Raw genomic sequence first — 16,508 nt, forward strand, 5'->3', positions numbered from 1 at the left:
AGTCCAGAGACTTAGGGAGCCAGGTATCCACAAAAGAAATTGGCGTGAAGATTCCTTACCCTCCAGTAGACTGAATGCATGAATATTTCTGTGCCTGACCTGATTTTCCATCCATTCCAGGGGGCATTTCAATGCTTTTTTTCCCTCAATGAATACAGTTGAGAGTTCTTTTCTCTTTGCTGTTTCTTTCCGGTTCTCTTTCACTATTTGATCTGAATTTCTTAGGTGTTCCCCACTCCCTTTCCTAGTAACCCTTTCAGCAAGTTTGCCCAGTTAGGAATTCAATCATTTGTATCATTCAATCCACCTAGTCACTTTCTCTATTGAGTCTTTCGAAAACCTGCTGAAAGGTGGGCCAAGCTGCTGAGAGCGAGAAGAGGGGATGGCTCTGTGACCTGGGGACCCCGTGCTGCCAGCTGGCAAAAGACACAGGGTGAGGATAGTGTTTTACAGGGATACCCTGGGTCAGATATCTGCATACTAGCTCACCAAATGGTGGCATGTGAGCTCCCTACCAAGAGCCAGTAGCCCACTAGTCATCACAATCATTGCAAAAATATATGTATGGAAATATTCAAGGAGTTATGTATCTATCCTGAAAATGATGCTCTTAAGATCTTGGAGTTAAGGCAGGTCACTGAGGTAATGTACCTTGGAGATGTTCCTTTCAAGCAGGAAGTAACTGACACCTGTCTCCCTGTCTGACCATTGGTGTCTTGTCTGCCTCACGCAGTATCGTGGAATCATAGAAGATTAGGGTTGGAAGAGATCTCAGGAGGTCATCTAGTCCAACCCCCTGCTCAAAGCAGGACCAACCCCAACTAAATCATCCCAGCCAGGGCTTTGTCAGGCCAGGCCTCAAAAACCTCTAAGGGTGGAGATTCCACCACCTCCCTAGGTAACCCACTCCAGTGCTTCACCACCCTCCTAGCGAAATAGGTATGCCTATTTGCATACTGAACCAGGTGTGAATTGAGAGATTGCTGGAAATCTACAGGATGAAACAAACAGCAGGGGGTTTCCTGTTTAGGAGTACAGACAAAAGATTGGTGTGGTGTACAAAGAGACACACAGACTGCTTCACCTAGGAGGCAAACTCACAGTGTACTTGTCTCATGAAAGAAAGGTCACAACCAGCCTGCCTGTAAAGCACTGCAAGGATTTGGGGTGAACAATAGTCTTACAAGACATGAAAGTACCTGGATAATAAAGTCTAGGCTGTAGAATGCATGTTATGATTTTATTGTATATGTAACCATTTGTTTTACAATACTTCTACTTGCTACTACTTGAATCTCTATGGGTTATTAAATAAACTTCTACTTGATTTCACTATAAACAGATCTCAGTGCTATGTGTTAAGTGGAGCAGTGATCTGAAGTGGAACTGATAAGTTGGGGTTTTCTGTTTCTTTGGAAGCAGAGAATCTGTGAATACTGCGATTCACAGTGGACAGTGGACAGTGGACCAGGGGCTGGACACTCCCGGGAGATGCTCCAAGGGCTTAGATGCTGGAGTGTGCCTATCGCTAACCTGCAGTGTGAGAGTGGGGTCTATGAGGCCTAGAGGGCATTACTTGTTGGGGAGCTGACCCCTGACAGGCACAGACAGGGCTTCCTCATGCTAAGGGCAGGTGGTAGTGAGGTGCCTCCCAGCCCTGGTTACCCTCAGGGAAGAGTCACACCTCAGCTGTCAAACACTCCAGCGAAGAACAGAATTCACCCACCATGCTCCACTCACAGCTGCTGCAAAGCTGTAGCCATGGGCTAGGCCCACTGAAGCAACAGCTCTTCCTCTGGCCCACTGACAGACATTTCTTGGCCATCCCCTCACCGTGGCTTCCTGTGCCATTCTGTTGTGAGAAGCAACAGTGAGTATGTGAATGCACGCCAGTTTGGTTGCACAGCAGCAGATTCCCTGCATGGGGATTAAGTGGTGCAGGGCCTCTTGCCCTCCACACCTGGTGAAATTCACCCTTATTGCACCATGCCTTTGAAAAAGAGGCTGAAAACATTGGAAAGACTTTTTGTGTTTTTGCAACTGCATGAGTAAAGGAGTGGTAGTCATCCTTCCCAAGGACACAGGAGCCCAGCCTCACCCCTGATCATTCATCCCCTCCTTAGTTTCCAGTTTGCCAGGCCAACTGGTTAATGCAAGTTGAGCAATATGATTACATAGCAGGAAGGTGCTTCTCAGAGACTCGTCTTTCTCAAGAGGTATGACTCCATCTGCTCATGTACCAGATGCTTATCATTCCTTAATTACGTGGGGCGGAAGGAATACATTACTTTTCAAGTCAAACCACTAATGATTATTAAAAGCATCAACCTAACTGGGTTTGCTTCTGCAAGAAGAATCATTCTCAATCTGCTGGTGTTGCCACGCCAGTTCAGCCTGTCAATGCCACCTCACGCTGTGTTCGTTGTGTGAGAAGTGTGCAACAATCTCCCCCACACTCCACTCTGCCTTTCTCATTCTCTTAATGAATTACTACTCCTAGCTATCAATCTTTGAAAATCCCAGGTCACAAGAGGAAGCATCCTGCCAACTGAGTGGAGAAATAAAGACATTTCTATCAAACTTGTTTGTGCCATGAAATATGATGCTGCCACTTGCACATCATATCTTAAAGGCCCAATTCACCATACTGTAATACAAGCAAGAATGAAAGCTATCCCCGTATGCTTGAAAAATAAGGGCCTTGTTTGCTCTGTTTTTCAGTGTATGCTGCATTTCACACTTACATCTCTGTTAGAAATATTAGGTGCCAGATCCTATTTTGTAAGTTACATTTACCTCTATTTCTATTTATTACAGGATCAGATCCAAAGAATGAAAGGTTTAACAGAGTTCGTAAATGTGACAGCCGCCATTTTGGCAACTCACTGGAGATTGAAATGGGGACCTCCGGAGCTAAAAGCACAAATTGCTAAAGGTCTCTAGCTAGGGTTGTGGCAAACTCATATGCTCTGCAGATCAGGCACAGAGGGGGACCTGTGACACACTTACCAGTGGGTTACATAGGTATCTCTGAAACTCGGTGATCCTCAGCAAGTCCCACAAACAAGTTTCCAAAGGCTGCTACTGAGTGGCTTAAAAACTGAGCTATTGAGGAACTAGCTGTGCACCCTTGAGAAAAGTGCTATTCAGCAAGGTAATGAAGTAAGTGCTTGAGTAGGTCCATTGAACTCAACTCAACTCAGATGCTTAAAGTTAAACATGTGCTTAAGTGCTTTGCCAAACTGGAGCCAAAATCCCTATATTCCTTACCCTTAACTGACAGTAGCTACATTTCTTAAAGAAGTTAGCTAGCTCAGGAACACTGAAATAAACTGGTAATTTGTAATAAAAGGATATAATCCCTTTGTTGATATATTGTAACATGGTTACTGTGAGGGCTGAGAGAGGGAGTGTTCTCAGCTTAATACCTAGGTACCAAAGATAGATAGCAGCCACCCAGACAATACCCCAAAAGTACTGTCCTCAAAGGACTGCTAGCACAGAAAGTAATTCTGAGAGGAACTCAGGGATGTGACTAATTTCCTGCCTCAGACAGAATATGTGAGTGTACCATCAACATACCCAGCAGCCAGATGCTGCTTCCGTGCTCTCTATCAGCAATCAACAAGATTGAACTCACGCCTGCTGTCATCTTTTTGGGGATTGTGCCTATTTGCGCTAGTGCACCAACACATAGAGCACAAGGTCACATAACAAGATGCACCATACAAGGTGCAGCTTGAGGAATGTGAATCGCTTGAATTCCATTTCAGATTCTAAAGATGCTGCATGTCCATCCTTCTGGTGCCCTCACACACCAAGCAACATCTTGCAGTAGGGGTGTGGCCAGATGGTGCATGGCAGGCCTCATCTTTAATACAGTAAGGCAGCCCATGGAAACTATGATGTAAAGCACATAATGCTTCATCTTTGTTCTTGGCTACTCAGACCAAGATGGAGATGTTAGAAGTTGTAATCTCTGTGGGCTGCACTTAAATATTAAAAATCAAGGCTGTTGCAGTCTTCTCCATTTATTCACACACTTGCAGGCTCTTGGCAAGTTGCCCACGTAGCCCTTGATTGCGTACAGCTTGGGTGTCCTTGCTCTGTGAGTATGTGCAACACAGCCTCACACAAGAGAGACAAATGGGAGATCTGCTCCGTTCTAAAGGTGCTATCTAATATAGAACTGAAAGAATTAATTTTTGTACCAGCCACTGTCTCTGTGCTTCTTATCTATCTAAGCCAGAAAGTGACTATACAATCAGTTTCTACTTATTTAAAGAGAGCCAGCCAATCTTCTTTAAACTTCATTCGTGTTTACTAGCTCCAAGCAGATAATAGTGGATTGATCCAAGTTCACAATATAACATACGTATCTAGTAATCTAAAAGGTCTCATCTGTGGGGATAAAATGGTTGATTCCATATAGGCTCTGAAATTATTTGCTGCTTCTCTAGCACCCATGTGAACTAGACTGACTGATTTAATAATTAATGCATTCACAGAAGCAAGCAGCCTTTAAAATATACTGTGGTAAACAGCTTTCACTAGCCCTTTAAAATATCCTTAAGTAACACCCTCCCCAACCCCCACCCAAAAGAGAGAGAGAGAGAAATCAACTTTTCAAATTGCATGGATAATGCTGCTTTGCCTCAGGCCATAAATAATAATAATAAATAACTATTAAGTGGCTTTTCTCTATTACTGTTGATTTTGAACTAGAGCTGACCAGAAAGTAAATTCCATTTTGCAGCAACTTTCAAGGCATTTGAACAAAACCAAAACTTTCTGAATATTTTTGTAACATGCGTGTGAGTGTCTCTCCTGGGATATGATTTGCTGCTCTGCCTGATTCAGCACAGAGGATTTCAATTCAGATTATCCTGAATCAGGCACAACAAGGACTCAACCCTGGTTCTCCCACATCCCAGACCAAAACCCTAGCCACCTAGCTACAGAAGATCCGTCACTTTTTATTAACTTCCTGATGAAACTTCTATCGAAACTCATACATCTCTAGGAAATGTGTCAGCTTCCAAAAACAGCATGTTTCACCAAAATTTCATTTATGCAAAAATGTTCCAACTGGTCCTATACTGAACAATGGTCAGGACTGGGTTTTCCCCAAAAGTGAAAACACAGTGATTACATACTCAGAACACTTTAAATAACAACCGACAGCAAGTGAGGATCTGGAATGAGCCATTTGTTTTTTTACCAAGGTGACAGAAAATTTCTTAGACAATATCGTACCGGTTGCTAATAGAGACTGCTAGAGTTAAGACAAAGCAGTTTTCATTACAACCACTTTGCTTCACACACACAGGTGACTTTCTGAAACGTTCACCTTTCAAACTTGCACCTATTGTCATTGAAATTTTCCAGGCTTGGGCTCTACCTCAAAAGTGAAATTTGGCTGGAAAGTTTGAATAAATATTCTCTCAGTAACTTTTAAAGTGTGGTTTCATGCTGAAAAGTGACTGTAGAATTGGCACCATGTGTTCCAGGTTTATTGCCTCTCAGTTACTTCTGTAGTAAGTTCTCTCATTTGTATGGGATATTTTTTTCCAGACTGTGAACTCTGAAAATTCAATCTGGCTTGAAAGTCAAAGGATGCTCTTTCTGGCTCATGCATCATTACCCATAATTCTGATCCAGCTGAGGTGTATTATCTGTGTAGTTAAAATGCTATTCAAATATGCATCATCTGTACACCTTGAGGTAAATGGTATGTAACGTGAACTTAATAACAGTATTGATTATGCAAAAGCTAGAAAAGTATCCATCTCATTCTTCTGTAGCTTTGATGCCTCTGCAGTGCTGAAAGAGTAAAAAATGAAATAAAAGCTTTTGTCATTAAAGGAACTGGACATGATTTACCACACTTAGGGAGCAGATCTGATGTGTAGCAAGGGGCCATCTTACAAAATCACTTTTCAGAATACAATCACGCTAATGACAGGAGAGTGGAAATAATACATACCTTCCCAGCTGTGTTTAAAAAAAAAGCATAGCATGTTATTTTTACAGCAAAAACTATGAAGTTTGAAGCTTGGAATACCTCTATCCCTCAGCGAGAACTATCGCCTGAGCTCGAGTTGAAAAAAACTGCTGCCATTTTAAAACTGAAATGTCTGTGTAGAAAAAAATGTTCTGAAATTTGAGTGTGCACACTGCATGCATGTGTGGCTAGCTAATTTACATTTGTTAGCTCAAGGAATCTGCAAGCTCAGCGCCCATTCCTATAAGGTGCACTTGTTAAGTTGGACTGACCCCCCTGCCCCCAGCACCCATAGCTTCCTAATGATGCAGATGGAGCTCAGAACCTCATTTGTAAGAAGATGCTTACAGGTTCCATTGATGAATATAACAACCCCTACATGGAAAAGAGCTGTATTACTGAGTGGGGGGAACTTATCCATAGTTCAGGCTGCAACCAGCTTCTATTCTAAAACCTGAATTTATCCTCCTGTAATTTTAGCTTAGAAAATAGGGTTGCATGGGAAAAATTGCTAGACTTCCTATGAAGGTTAAGGCAAATGTTGGTGCAAAGGTTGAGGAAAATCCATCAAATGATTTTTGAGTTACAAGACGTTAAAAAAGGTTATCTTGCCCACATAAGATATACATTTCTTTATCGTGGATAAAAATAATGTGCTTGTTCACTTTGTGGGCATATCCATTTTATTACATCCTTAACCATTTCCTTGCTTTGAAGAATCTGGGCATTGTAAATGATGGGATAGGTAAGTCAGGCAGTCATGTATCAACTTCACTGGGTCTTTTAAACAAAGGTTGCATGGTTTTGTAATAGCAGAGTATATAAAATGTGCAGAAAAACCAAGTGAACTTGTAAGAGGGACAAGCAAAATAGTTATATAACAAGGATCTTATATGTTCCTCATGCTAAACTGCTCCAATTATTTTCTCTTCCTTTTCTAAAACCTAGGAAATTAAAGGCAAAAATCTTGTATTAATGCAAAACAAGTCTGTCTAGTTAAAAACCAGAAACATTAAGGGTCCAACCCTGGCCCTATTAAAATCAATGGGCATTTTACCATTGACTTTAACAGAGCCAGGATTTCATCCTAAGGGTTTATCACAGCAGACAGGAAATGCAAGAGTTCAAATTTCAACGGCAAAGTCAACTTAGCCATTTTCCCATATGTAGTATTTTCTATTCCTGCTTTTTCTTATTAAACTTGTAGCTTATATTACTGAAAATGTCATAAAAGTATTTCCTAAAAGCTAAGTAAGGCAATCAAGTTAATATTGCTAGTGGCACCTATACTTTTGCCTCTCATGTGCGATTTTAAGTACACTATCTAATGTTTCATTAACAAAGATTTTGCATTTCACTTTAATAAAGGTTATTCCATTAATCGGGGGGGGGGGTTATTGTGCTTATCTCAAATGAAAAAAATACATCCTCATACATTCTGCTCAGGTTTAGTATAGGTCTGTGTGAACTGTGTGGATTTAGATTCACAATGAATTTACAAACTTATCCCTCCAGGCTCATTTGGAGAGTTAAAACAAGCATGGGCTGGAGGTTTGCATAAGCACTGAGCCTAAGTTCAATGGCTTCAAAGTTCAATGTAAATATTTCACAAAGCCCTTGTTCAGTAAAGGGCACAACTAATATAATCATATCTGGAGTGTTCAGAATCATTCATCGATTATACCCCTTTTTTAATTCTAGGATGTAAAATTTACACCTGTGATATAAACCCTTGATATAAGACATTTTATATTTTTAGTTCCTATTCTACCATGTTATTTCAGTCTCTGGACTCCTCCTGTTACATCAAACATCCGTGAAAAATCATTTTTAAAAATGAACCCTTTTAAAACACATCAGAATACTGTATAGGTTCCCCCTCAAACCCATTATTAAAGCCAGTAAACACATGGAAATAATTAACTGTTGCAACAGTGCTTGCATTTTTACTGGGATATCAGCTCCTTCTTTAGGTGTGAAAAATGGCAATATTTATTTATTTAGTCTTTTCTACTATCATGTTTCCTATATCTTTTTCTTGGCTTTGAATCATGCAGTTATAGGAATCTGCACTCTTAATCACACTCCATGGAATCTAGAGGACGTCACTTCACTGCTACTATTCCAAGAGCTGAACCTTTGTCAGTGTTGGCTAATGATTTCATCAGTGCAAGGTCAATGCAGTGCAAGGTCCCTTCCTGTGGGAAATTCTTCTGAGAAGCAACTCCCTTGCCTGTTGCTTTGAAACACAGAAAGCTGTTTCTGGAAACTTTGGATGCCATTTCACCTGGGGATATCAGGGATTAAATCACAACCATCTGAGCATAATGCAGAGAGCATTACACACCACTGAACCACCAGGAGAGTGAGTTGTGTCTAAAGCACATGGGTCTCTAGGCTAAGAACTGAAATAATTCTTATAGCCAACTCTGTACGAGAAATTCTGCAAGTCTGGCCCATTGGGTTGACATAAGAGTTTCAAATCGACATAATTATGTCAGTGTACACACTACAGCCTTGTTCCCACCGATGTAAGTGCCCTACTACACTGATATAACAACTCCACCTCCACAAGAGGCACAGAGCTTATGTCAGTGTAGTTAGGGCAACGCAGTGTCCCTGTAGACATTGCATTACTTACATCTATTGGCTGTCATTCTTGTCAATTTCACTTCCTCTGGAGCTATGAAATTGACAGAAATCAGGGCTGCTGCTTGGTCTCTGCTCCAAGCTGTGCTGCTACCCAGGTTCCTGGCTCCTCACTCTGACCTGAGCTGCCACTCGGGATCCCCGCCAGAAACACAGCAGCTGACTGGACTCCAGGCACAGATCTACCGGCTGGGAGCCCAGCTGCCCCAGCGGGCTCTCAGCTTTCCCTGCTCCCCAGTGGGAGCACAGCTGTGCTTAGCGGGGAGCTCTGCACCAGGAGTCTGGTCAGCTGCCCCATTCCTGTTGGGGAGCTGGAAGCCTGAGGGGGTGGGGATGCGGGCAGCCAGGTTCCCAGTGGGGAGTTGCGCGCGGAGCTGAGAGCCCTGACTCTCAGCCCCCCACACTGCCTCTCCTAAGTCAGTAGAAGTGCTCCTGGTGAGGACGTGCACAGCCGACAGAAGAAGGGCAGTGTAGACATGAACCATCCAAGTAAATTGACCTAACATAGGTCAACTTAAGTTTATAGTCTAGACATGCCCACAATCAAAATAAATGTAGATTAGTAAATATAGATATGCTTGGCAGTACTTTTCATCATGTACATATCTATATAAATCTGTGTCTACACATACCCTAGACAGACCCTTAATACACAGCATTAGCTCAGACAGCAGCCTGCATAACACAGACAAACTCAATTTCCCATACTACTTTGTAGTCTCTTTGTAAGTTTATTGTGCAATCTTACAAAAATTCAAATTCCATTTAGAGTAGAGATCAAAACAGTGTACTTTTTACTGTGTGATGCACTCTGGGGTTCCCACTTTCTGAAAAGTTCTGAACAAAGCATTATGTGTCATTGAACAATGAGGGAATGGAAAAAAGATTCCTCCAGGGAACAGAGTTTTTCTAGTCTTGAAAGAGTTATGGACTACCTATGAAAAGTGTTAAGTATTTATACTCACATAAAAACTCCATCAAAGTCAGTGAAGTGACACTAGGGTCTGTGAGATCAGACTCAGGCCCTCCGCGTATATTCCATCAAACATCTACCTACTCCTGCTAGCACTGCAGAGTCACTACTATGAGAGACAACAAGGAGTCCGGTAGCACCTTAAAGACTAACAGATTTATTTGAGCATAAGCTTTCGTAGGTAAAAACCTCACTTCTTCAGACACATGGAGTGAAAGTTACAGATGCAGACATAAATATTCTGACATATGAAGAGAAGGGAGTTACCTCACAAGTGGAGAAACAGTGTTGACAGGGCCAATTCAATCAGGGTGGATATAGTCCACTCCCAACAATAGATTAGGAGGTGTCAATTCCAAGAGAGGCAAAACTGCTTCTGTAATGAGCCAGCCACTCCCAGTCCCTGTTCAAACGCAAATTAAAGGTGTTAAATTTGCAAATTAATTTTAGTTCTGCTGTTTCTCTTTGAAGTCTGTTGGTGAAGTTTTTTTGTTCAAGTATAGCTACTTTCAAATCTGTTATAGAATGTCCAGCAAATAAGCGATGGTCACATAAACACCACCCTATACCGGAAACCTACTGACCGCTATACTTACCTACATGCTTCCATCTTCCATCCAGGACACATCACACAATCCATTGTCTACAGCCAAGCCCTAAGATACAACCAAATTTGCTCCAACCTCTCAGACAGAGACAAACACCTACAAGATCTTTATCAAGCATTCTTAAAACTACAATACCCACCTGGGGAAGTGAGGAAACAGATTGACAGAGCAAGATGGGTACCCAGAAATCACCTACTACAGTACAGGCCCCACAAGGAAAATAACAAAACACCACTGGCCATCACGTACAGCCCCCAGCTAAAACCCCTCCAGCACATTATCAACGATCTACAACCTATCCTGGAAAATGATCCCTCACTCTCACAGACCTTGGGAGACAGTCCAGTCCTTGCTTACAGACAGCCCCCAAATGTGAAGCAAATACTCACCAGCAACTACACACCACACCACAGAAACACTAACCCAGGAACCAATCCCTGTAGCAAACCTTATTGCCTACTCTGTCCCCATATCTACTCTAGTGACACCATCAGAGGACCCAACCACTTCAGCCACACCATCAGAGGCTCATTCATTTGCATGTCTACTAATGTTATATATGCCATCATGTGCCTGCAATGCCCCTCTGCCATGTACATTGGCCAAACCAGACAGTCCCTACATAAAAGAATAAATGGACACAAATCGGATATCAGGAACACACAAAAGCCAGTGGAAGAACACTTCAATCTTCCTGGACATTCTATAACAGATTTGAAAGTGGCTATACTTGAACAAAAAAACTTCACCAACAGACTTCAAAGAGAAACAGCAAAACTAAAATTAATTTGCAAATTTAACACCATTAATTTGGGTTTGAATAGGGACTGGGAGTGGCTGGCTCATTACAGAAGCAGCTTTGCCTCTCTTGGAATTGACACCTCCTCATCTATTGTTGGGAGTGGACTACACCCACCCTGATTGAAGTGGCCCTGTCAACACTGGTTCTCCCCTTATGAGGTAACTCCCTTCTCTTCATGTGTCAGTATATTTATGTCTGCATCTGTAACTTTCACTCCATGCGTCTGAAGAAGTGAGGTTTTTACCCACGAAAGCTTATGCTCAAATAAATCTGTTAGTCTTTAAGGTGCCACCGGACTCCTTTTTGTTTTTGTGGATACAGACTAACACGGCTACCCCGATACTTGATACTATGAGAGAGTTAGCTGGATTCTATTTTAATTCACACATCATAAGTAGATTTATTACAATAAATCCTGATTGCAAAATCTTCACTAATAGCATGACAAGGAAAGAGCACAGCTCAGCTGTCTGAGCCCAGCCTGAATTTGCAAGGCTGGCAATATGAAAAAATGTCATCTTACTTGTAAACCAGAAATCACTGAGCCAGAATACATGGAACCCTACAATGCCATTTATGGCTGAGTCACTTTCGAGATTGGAAACAGACTCAAAAGAAACATTGATAATATTTAAAACATGTTAAAGCAATTAATATCAGAATGAACCAGAAAGAAAAAAACAAGAGAAGGAAAAATAATAGCAATTAAGAAGACTTACCTGCTAGAAGAAACAGGTTTCAGAGTAGCAGCCGTGTTAGTCTGTATTCGCAAAAAGAAAGGGAGTACTTGTGGCACCTTAGAGACTAACAAATTTATTAGAGCATAAGCTTTCGTGAGCTACAGCTCACTTCATCGGATGCATTTGGTGGAAAAAACAGAGGAGAGATTTATATATACACACACACAGAGAACATGAAACAATGGGTTTATCATACACACTGTAAGGAGAGTGATCACTTAAGATAAGCCATCACCAACAGCAGGGGGGGGAAGGAGGAAAACCTTTCATGGTGACAAGCAGGTAGGCTAATTCCAGCAGTTAACAAGAATATCAGAGGAACAGTGGGGGGTGGGGTGGGGGGGAGAAATACCATGGGGAAATAGTTTTACTTTGTGTAATGACTCATCCATTCCCAGTCTCTATTCAAGCCTAAGTTAATTGTATCCAGTTTGCAAATTAATTCCAATTCAGCAGTCTCTCCTTGGAGTCTGTTTTTGAAGCTTTTTTGTTGAAGTATAGCCACTCTTAGGTCTGTGATCGAGTGACCAGAGAGATTGAAGTGTTCTCCAACTGGTTTTTGAATGTTATAATTCTTGACGTCTGATTTGTGTCCATTCATTCTTTTACGTAGAGACTGTCCAGTTTGGCCAATGTACATGGCAGAGGGGCATTGCTGGCACATGATGGCATATATCACATTGGTAGATGCGCAGGTGAACGAGCCTCTGATAGTGTGGCTGATGTGATTTGGCCCTATGATGGTATCTCCTGAATAGATATGTGGACAGAGTTGGCAACGGGCTTTGTTGCAAGGATAGGTTCCTGGGTTAGTGGTTCTGTTGTGTGGTGTGTGGTTGCTGGTGAGTATTTGCTTCAGATTGGGGGGCTGTCTGTAAGCAAGGACTGGTCTGTCTCCCAAGATCTGAGAGAGCGATGGCTCGTCCTTCAGGATAGGTTGTAGATCCTTGATGATGCGTTGGAGAGGTTTTAGTTGGGGGCTGAAGGTGATGGCTAGTGGCGTTCTGTTGTTTTCTTTGTTGGGCCTGTCCTGTAGTAGGTGACTTCTGGGTACTCTTCTGGCTCTGTCAATCTGTTCCTTCACTTCAGCAGGTGGGTATTGTAGTTGTAGGAATGCATGATAGAGATCTTGTAGGTGTTTGTCTCTGTCTGAGGGGTTGGAGCAAATGCGGTTATATCGTAGTGCTTGGCTGTAGACAATGGATCGAGTGGTATGATCTGGATGAAAGCTAGAGGCATGTAGGTAGGAATAGCGGTCAGTAGGTTTCCGATATAGGGTGGTGTTTATGTGACCATCGCTTATTAGCACCGTAGTGTCCAGGAAGTGGATCTCTTGTGTGGACTGGTCCAGGCTGAGGTTGATGGTGGGATGGAAATTGTTGAAATCATGGTGGAATTCCTCAAGAGCTTCTTTTCCATGGGTCCAGATGATGAAGATGTCATCAATGTAGCGCAAGTAGAGTAGGGGCATTAGGGGACGAGAGCTGAGGAAGCGTTGTTCTAAGTCAGCCATAAAAATGTTGGCATACTGTGGGGCCATGCGGGTACCCATCGCAGTGCTGCTGATTTGAAGGTATACATTGTCACCAAATGTGAAATAGTTATGGGTCAGGACAAAGTCACAAAGTTCTGCCACCAGGTTAGCCGTGACAGTATCGGGGATACTGTTCCTGACGGCTTGTAGTCCATCTTTGTGTGGAATGTTGGTGTAGAGGGCTTCTACATCCATAGTGGCTAGGATGGTGTTTTTAGGAAGATCACCAATGGACTGCAGTTTCCTCAGGAAATCGGTGGTGTCTCGAAGATAGCTGGGAGTGCTGGTAACGAAGGGCCTGAGGAGGGAGTCTACATAGCCAGACAATCCTGCTGTCAGGGTGCCAATGCCTGAGATGATGGGGCGTCCAGGATTTCCAGGTTTATGGATCTTGGGTAGCAGATAGAATACCCCAGGTCGGGGCTCCAGGGGCGTGTCTGTGCGGATTTGTTCTTGTGCTTTTTCAGGGAGTTTCTTGAGCAAATGCTGTAGTTTCTTTTGGTAACTCTCAGTGGGATCAGAGGGTAATGGCTTGTAGAAAGTGGTGTTGGAGAGCTGCCTAGTAGCCTCTTGTTCATACTCCGACCTATTCATGATGACGACAGCACCTCCTTTGTCAGCCTTTTTGATTATGATGTCAGAGTTGTTTCTGAGGCTGTGGATGGCACTGTGTTCTGCATGGCTGAGGTTATGGGGTAAGCGATGCTGCTTTTCCACAATTTCAGCTCGTGCACGTCGGCGGAAGCAGTCTATGTAGAAATCCAGGCTGCTGTTTCGACCTTCAGGAGGAGTCCACCCTGAATCCTTCTTTTTGTAGTGTTGGCAGGAAGGTCTCTGTGGGTTAATGTGTTGGTCAGAGGTGTGTTGGAAATATTCCTTGAGTCTGAGACGTCGAAAATAGGATTCTAGGTCACCACAGAACTGTATCATGTTCGTGGGGGTGGAGGGGCAAAAGGAGAGGCCCCGAGATAGGACAGATTCTTCCGCTTGGCTAAGAGTATAGTTGGATAGATTAACAATATTGCTGGGTGGGTTACGGGAACCATTGTTGTGGCCCCTTGTGGCATATAGTAGTTTAGATAGCTTAGTGTCCTTTTTCTTTTGTAGAGAATCAAAGTGTGTTTTGTAAATGGCTTGTCTAGTTTTTGTAAAGTCCAGCCACGAGGAAGTTTGTGTGGAAGGTTGGTTCTTTATGAGAGTATCCAGTTTTGAGAGCTCATTCTTAATCTTTCCCTGTTTGCTGTAGAGGATGTTGATCAGGTGGTTCCGCAGTTTCCTTGAGAGTGTGTGGCACAAGCTGTCAGCATAGTCTGTGTGGTATGTAGATTGTAATGGATTTTTTACCTTCAGTCCTTTCGGTATGATGTCCATCTGTTTGCATTTGGAGAGGAAGATGATGTCTGTCTGTATCTGTGCGAGTTTTTTCATGAAGTTGACAGATTTCCACTCTATACGGCTAAATTCAGTGCCTTGCATAATCACAGGTTTCAGAGTAGCAGCCGTGTTAGTCTGTATTCGCAAAAAGAAAAGGAGTACTTGTGGCACCTTAGAGACTAACAAATTTATTAGAGCATAAGCTTTCGTGAGCTACAGCTCACTTCATCGGATGCATTTGGTGGAAAAAACAGAGGAGAGATTTATATACACACACACAGAGAACATGAAACAATGGGTTTATCATACACACTGTAAGGAGAGTGATCACTTAAGATAAGCCATCACCAACAGCAGGGGGGGGAAGGAGGAAAACCTTTCATGGTGACAAGCAGGTAGGCTAATTCCAGCAGTTAACAAGAATATCAGAGAAGAAGACAGCAGTAATAAGCAGTCACCAACTGCAAAATGGCCATATTAGCAAAGCAGCTGTTTGCCTTTCCCAAACTTAAAGGGCCAGACCCCAGAAAGGCATACTAGGAAAAAGTTCTGATTAAAAAAAAACACACACAGACACTGAGGAGGAATAGTAGGGACTAGGTAGTCAGAAAGAAAGATACTTCTACAGGATGGAGCTGCAGTGGTGTACCACTATTGTAGCAGAATTAAAATGTCAGTAATTGCTAAATATGAAAGTTCTGGGTCTGTCAAAGTGGCTCATACAAAATAGTTTTGGGTGTTACATTCACTTTAATAATCTATTCTTACATTAAAATGTTTTGTTTTATTTTTGTTCAGTTCACTGACAATAGCAGTAGGGCAAGTCTGCACAGAGTCTACTTGTCATGGCAATACTGCAACTACTTTACACACAGCAATAAAACTACTTAAAGGGACACTGCCAGAATGCTTTAAAATTATTCTGAAAACAACATATTTACCATCACTGAATTATTTTAGTCTGTTATACCCATACAGTGGTTTGGCATGTGGAATTGCACTGGAATACTTATTAAACATAAACATACAGATGGGGAAAATGAAACACTGAGAGAATCTCATCTGGGAAGCAGTGTATTCTGCTGGACTTCTGAACTTCCAGAACCTAAACACCTTTGAAGATCTGGGCCCTTGTGCCTAGCAGTTTAGAGACCTGTGTTATAATGGTGCTTTTGATACTGACTCGCTTGGGAAGTTCATTCAAGTCGTTTTTCAGAAGTGATTGCTAAGAATGGGTGTCTCAGATGCCTGAGTTGATACTTTAGGTGTCTCAAGTTGAGGACCAAAATTAATGTGTATTTTTGAAATATAGATTTTAATATCTCTCAACCTCACTTTATCTAATTAACAGGGGGATTGTGAGACCTAACTAAATAATGGGTGAATCCTGGCTCCAAGGAAGTTAACCATATTTGCAAAGTGTTATAAAAGTACAAGTATTAATACAGCCTATTGGAGTAGAGGTGGATCTCAACACTGTGTTCCCCCACCCCCAGGCCATATAGACATTGTTTTTTTCTTCTGATTTTTCAATGTCCCAGATTTCCTAAAAGATTCATCAGCTTTGCCAGTTCTTTATGTTCTCTCAACTTCTGTTATGTTCATATGTCTCAAAGTGTCACCAAAGTTGCTGTTGACTGTCCAGAATGACCCACAATAAGGCATCTCTCTCTCATGTACCTGTATTCTATGTTTAAATCAAACAAGGAAACCTACAAGCAAATCCTACTGTGCAGGCATGAAAATCCATCAACACACATAACTTCAAACCTGCTCACCTAATCTCCTTCAAACTCAGTTTAATTGTTAGATCTAAATGAGATC

This window comes from Dermochelys coriacea, chromosome 6, assembly GCF_009764565.3.
Source record: "Dermochelys coriacea isolate rDerCor1 chromosome 6, rDerCor1.pri.v4, whole genome shotgun sequence".
NCBI classification, from domain to species: domain Eukaryota; kingdom Metazoa; phylum Chordata; order Testudines; family Dermochelyidae; genus Dermochelys; species Dermochelys coriacea.